This window comes from Nylanderia fulva, unplaced genomic scaffold, assembly GCF_048542155.1.
Source record: "Nylanderia fulva isolate GAGA-0341 unplaced genomic scaffold, ASM4854215v1 Scaffold492, whole genome shotgun sequence".
NCBI classification, from domain to species: domain Eukaryota; kingdom Metazoa; phylum Arthropoda; class Insecta; order Hymenoptera; family Formicidae; genus Nylanderia; species Nylanderia fulva.
Genome location: NW_028190579.1, coordinates 1 through 6075, shown reverse-complemented (window position 1 = coordinate 6075; position 6075 = coordinate 1). Strand labels below are relative to the sequence as shown.

The 6075-nt window shown below is 51.7% G+C and overlaps 1 pseudogene; it reads right to left on the bottom strand.

The window, feature by feature from the left end:
- Positions 1 to 3059: 3059 nt before the first annotated feature.
- LOC146721372 (large subunit ribosomal RNA) lies at positions 3060 to 5391 on the bottom strand (annotated as a pseudogene).
- Positions 5392 to 6075: the final 684 nt, after the last annotated feature.

The window sequence follows — 6075 nt, the reverse complement described above, 5'->3', positions numbered from 1 at the left end:
TTTAGGTATAAGGGTAGTGCGATTCTGCTTCCAAGCTATTGGATAAGCCTCTTTTAGGAGCAGGAGATTGAAGAACTTAGCTAAAACAATACTGATGCCTTTTCCTTTCAAGTCAGCCTTTTCAATCTTATCTAAACCAACAGCTGAAGAGTTGGCTATGCGTCTGATTTTGTCCTGCACTTCCTTTGGCTTTATTGGTAGAAAGATATCTCTCAGCGGAACCTCGGCGTCTGCAACACCGATTGGTTCTTGCTGGGGGCCGGGCGAACCCCATAGATTGGTGTACAATTCTTTAATTTTCGCCATCTCGGGCGATTGACGCAATTGTATAAGCGATAGGTCATTGGCGGCCACGGCATCTGCCAGCTTCCTTGGACAGTTATTCATTAGCTTCTGGCATTTTGCAAAGGCGAAGCGCCTCTTCTCCATCCTGTTTGGCGGACGGCTTTTGGTTTTTTGATTCCTACGTTTTCTGGAATCTTTATGTACTCCCTTGTTTTTATTCAGGCCTTCTGTTATCTCGTCGCATAGCACGTCAATATCCTCACTGGCCGTTCTTTTACTTGCTAACGAGACCAGTCTTGCAACCATGGTTGCCCATACGCCTTTCAGTTCACTTTTCCGCTTCGATTTCCACCAGCACACTCTCTCTCTAATCCTCGCCTTCAAAGGATAATTGCTCCGGCGCTGCACTTCGCGCCGGAGATTCGTTCTGCGTTCTAGGAACCTCGACTACAGCAGTCAATTCTGGCTGCCGTGGAGCTACATCAGGTTGTGGGGCCGGTACAACGGCCGGTTTCAGTCGACGTCTTGCATCGCTTATTTGCTTATTGGTTTTACCCGGGAAAAATTCCATCAACCTGATGTTAATGTTTCGCTTGTCTTGGAACCTTAGATTGAGTTGTTCGAGCCGCTCCATCTCATCCGCAGTCCACACGGTTAACTTTCTGCCACTCTTTTCGGCTGGTTTTTCAGCCTCGGCTGCTCTCTTTGTATTCCTTATTTTCGGGTGAGCAATCCTTTCATGTTGCGAGAGCCCAATCCTTGATTCGAAGCTCAACTTACAGTTCTCGCATTTGTACTCGGCCGCTGGATTGACCTTTTTACCCCTGCACTTAGGGTAATGACAGCGCCATGAATGGATTTTCGGAAAGACTTCCCGATATTTCTCGCACTCCCAATTGACATGCACATCTGGATGTTGTTCTAGAAAGTGTGCGTTCAGCTGCTTTGCATCAATGCAACTGATACTTCTACTGTTCTCCAAACATTTTGGGCAGTCCATGACTGCATCTGTACTTCCTTGGATGGTCAAGGGCTGGGTAACCCGAATGGGTATTGGGTCCCATCGCCCGTCCGACGGCGCTCCTGGGACTCGGGCGCCGCTCGCGCTTCCTCGCCTTTTCGCCACATAGGCAGCGTCCGTCCCGCCAGAAGCGTTCTCGCCCATACAGCACCGAAAGATTGCAAAAACATTACAACAATCTTTCACCGCAATATTGCAATATTGCAAATTCACTCAAAATGTTGCTACATCATTGCTGTTGAATTGCAGCAATGTTAAAATGTCCGCTTTTTGGAAGATTGCAACAAAATATTACAACAATATTGCAATATGTTATGAGTTTGCAATAATGTATTGTTATTGCAACCATAAACTAATGTTGCATATACAGGTATATAAATGTAAATAAATCATTAATGAAAATACGTTGTAGTTAATTCATATATATTACAATATATAAATTATAGAATTTGGATTACATGCAATATTTCCGAAATATTAATGTCATGTTGCTACAAGTGTGCTGGAATTTTGTGCACTTATATCTCTGCAATGTCTTTATAATGTTGCATTGCAACTTGCAACATTGCAACGTTGCTGCAATATATTTGCAATAATCTGTGCTGTATGGGCGGGGTCGTCCGCCTCCGAGGCTTTTTCTATTTCACTATCCATATTTGCTCCTGAATAGACCGTCGCCTGGAGCCAAGACGACGGTCGGGCAATCGTGGGCTGCACCTCACCCCGACGGTTATAAATTAGTTTGCGGCGTGTTGCTTTTGATTTCCGCAAACAAACTCTGGGCACTCTAGGCTGCTCCTCACCCCGATGGTTTCTTTGGTGTCTGATTGCACAAGGTATACCCGGACTACAAAGAGCCGGCTTGGAAGAAGAGAAAAGGCGAGCTGGGGGTTAGTTTCCCAATTCTGGGACAGCAATTTCCCTTTTTCACAGAATAATCTGTTCCCCCATGATGGCTTACGCCATTTGATTCCTTTCTTCGCTTCGCCTTTTCGGCCGATGACAGGCCTAACAAGTTATCCCTGATGCGCCAGCTTGGCGAGTTCCGAGCGTGCTAATTTGCTCGGCGCTGTACACCCGTTAGCCGTCGCCCACCGTACCGTTTTGCTATGGTGGAGACGTTGCCCGGGAGTGACCACGAGGAGGTGGGGTACAACTTGGACGTGAGAGGCTGAAGGTCCTTACTAGAGGACTTCGTTGGCGCATCACGACCCAACTACGAATATCTCTAAGTACCATCGCGGCGTGTTGCTTTGAGGACCGAGAGAGTCATAGTTACTCCCCCGAGAGAGTCATAGTTACTCCCCCGAGAGAGTCATAGTTACTCCCGCCGTTTACCCGCGCTTGCTTGAATTTCTTCACGTTGACATTCAGAGCACTGGGCAGAAATCACATTGCGTCAACACCCGCGAGGGCCATCGCAATGCTTTGTTTTAATTAGACAGTCGGATTCCCCTAGTCCGTGCCAGTTCTGAGCTGAGCGTTGAATGGCGGCCGAAGAGGACGACCACGACGGCTCGCGCCGCCACGGAAGCCTCGCAGCAAGGAAGATCCGCGGGAGGCCAAGGCACGGGACCGAGCTCGGATCCCGGGACCGGCGCGAGAACGCCGACCGTTCACCTCGCCCAGGCCCGGCACGTCAGCCAGACCCGCTTCCCGACCAAGCCCGACACGGCCCCGCTCCTCAGAGCCAATCCTTATTCCGAAGTTACGGATCCAATTTGCCGACTTCCCTTACCTACATTATTCTATCGACTAGAGGCTCTTTACCTTGGAGACCTGCTGCGGATATGGGTACAAACCGGCGCGACACCTCCACGTGGCCCTCTCCTGGATTTTCAAGGTCCGAGGGGAAGATCCGGACACCGCCGCAACTGCGGTGCTCTTCGCGTTCCAAACCCTATCCCCCTGCTAGAGGTTTCCAGGGAACTCGAACGCTTATACAGAAAAGAAAACTCTTCCCGGATCTCCCGACGGCGTCTCCAGGTCATTTTGGGTTATCCCGACGAACACTCTTACGAGGGCCCGAATTGTATGCGGTTCCGCTGCCGGGTTCCGGAATAGGAACCGGATTCCTTTTCGCCCGACGGGCGTGTGTCTTTCGTATAATATTTATTATTATTTCTCGACACTCGAGTATATTGTACGCCGTCATTGACATAGGATTTCTCCTAGGGCTTAGGATCAACTGACTCGTGTGCAACGGCTGTTCACACGAAACCCTTCTCCACGTCAGTCCTCCAGGGCCTTGCTGGAGTATTTGCTACTACCACCAAGATCTGCACCGACGGCGGCTCCAGGCAGGCTCGCGCCCAGACCCTTCTGCGCTCACCGTCGCGACCCTCCTACTCGTCAGGGCTTCGTGACGACGCGAGAGAAGACTAACGCCCGCTCCCGGTTGCCGCCCCACTTGCCGCTGACGGCAGAGTATAGGCTCGACGCTTCAACGCCATCCATTTTCAGGGCTAGTTGCTTCGGCAAATGAGTTGTTACACACTCCTTAGCGGATTCCGACTTCCATGGCCACCGTCCTGCTGTCTTAAGCAACCAACGCCTTTCATGGTGTCCCATGAGCGTCGAGTTGGGCGCCTTAACTCTGCGTTTGGTTCATCCCACAGCGCCAGTTCTGCTTACCAAAAATGGCCCACTTGGCACTCTGATCCGAAGATGCTCGTGGCTTCATAATTCAAGAAAGTCAGAGATCTCACCCATTTAAAGTTTGAGAATAGGTTGAGGTCGTTTCGGCCTCAAGGCCTCTAATCATTCGCTTTACCAGATGAGACTCGCGCGCGTTCCGTGCGGAACGGCCGAGTGCCAGCTATCCTGAGGGAAACTTCGGAGGGAACCAGCTACTAGATGGTTCGATTAGTCTTTCGCCCCTATACCCAGTTCCGACGATCGATTTGCACGTCAGAATTGCTACGGACCTCCATGAGGGTTTCCCCTGACTTCGTCCTGACCAGGCATAGTTCACCATCTTTCGGGTCCCAACGTGTACGCTCTGGGTGCGCCTCTTCTCGCGATGAGAACGAGACGCCCCGGGAGTGCGAGGCCGCATCGCGACGCGGCCCATCCTCCTTAGGTCGACGGCCAGGGCCGACCTTTACTTTCATTACGCCTTTAGGTCTCGCGACAAGTCCCAATGACTCGCGTACATGTTAGACTCCTTGGTCCGTGTTTCAAGACGGGTCCTAAGAGTACCCAAAGCAGTAGCGTCGCCGACCGGTATCGGTCTCCCGCGAGACCGCGGGAGACGTTCGCAGGCCTGTCGAAGGTGTACCGTACTGTAACCAACAGCGGGCCAGGACCGGGGACGGCGCGAAGTCCGTAACCTCCGAGTACCCTGGCGCGCGCTTGCGACGGTCTCGACGCACCGTGAATAGTGCGGCCTGATACCTTGCGCGTACCGCCGAGCAGCCGGCCGGGCGACCGAGGGTTTGTCGCGTGCCGTTTTACCGGCAACGCGACAGACACCGCACCCGGGCCGTAGACCGACACCCAGCGGGTCGCGACGTTCTACTTGGGGAGAAGTGCACGACGACGAGCGCCGGACATCGGCGCACAATAGCGTGCCCGCGCGCGAGCCGCAAGGACTCCGCGGGACATCGCCGACCGACGCGAAGCCAGCGCCGCTGACGATGAATCTCCCCGTTCGATCTTTTGGGTTTCTTAGGTTTACCCCTGAACGGTTTCACGTACTCTTGAACTCTCTCTTCAAAGTTCTTTTCAACTTTCCCTCACGGTACTTGTTCGCTATCGGTTTCGTGGTCGTATTTAGCCTTAGATGGAGTTTACCACCCACTTAGAGCTGCACTCTCAAGCAACCCGACTCTAAGGAGAGATCCTCCCGAGGCGCGCACCGGTCGCTACGGGCCTGGCACCCTCTACGGGTAAGTGGCCCCATTCAAGATGGACTTGGACGCGACGCGGCACCTCGGGATAGGCGGATCCTCCCAAACACCACATTTCCCTGCGGCGGAACCGCGGGATTCGGTGCTGGGCTCTTTCCTGTTCGCTCGCCGCTACTAAGGAAATCCTGGTTAGTTTCTTTTCCTCCGCTTAATAATATGCTTAAATTCAGCGGGTAATCTCGCCTGCTTTGAGGTCGTCGCATAGTTAGTTTTCGTAGCCGTTTGCCTCCTCCGCGTCGCTCATCGTCGTCTCTCCTCTATAATATATATTATAAGAAGGAGAGAGAGAGAGCGTCGAACGAGAGAGCAGCAGCGGCAGCACACGAAATACGCAAGAAGGCAAATCGGAGCTAATGAATAACTGTCCAAGGAAGCTGGCAGATGCCGTGGCCGCCAATGACCTATTGCTTATACAATTGCGTCAATCGCCCGAGATGGCGAAAATTAAAGAATTGTACACCAATCTATGGGGTTCGCCCGGCCCCCAGCAAGAACCAATCGGTGTTGCAGACGCCGAGGTTCCGCTGAGAGATATCTTCCTACCAATAAAGCCAAAGGAAGTGCAGGACAAAATCAGACGCATTGCCAACTCTTCAGCTGTTGGTTTAGATAAGATTGAAAAGGCTGACTTGAAAGGAAAAGGCATCAGTATTGTTTTGGCTAAGTTTTTCAATCTCCTGCTCGTAAAAGAGGCTTATCCAATAGCTTGGAAGCAGAATCGCACTACCCTTATACCTAAAGCGAGTAAAGATCTCTCGGATGTTAAAAACTGGAGGCCTATAACTATCTCCTCAATGTTAAGCAGAATATTTTCATCGCTGCTGGACCGTCGCATACGCGAGGTCATTTAACAGACGC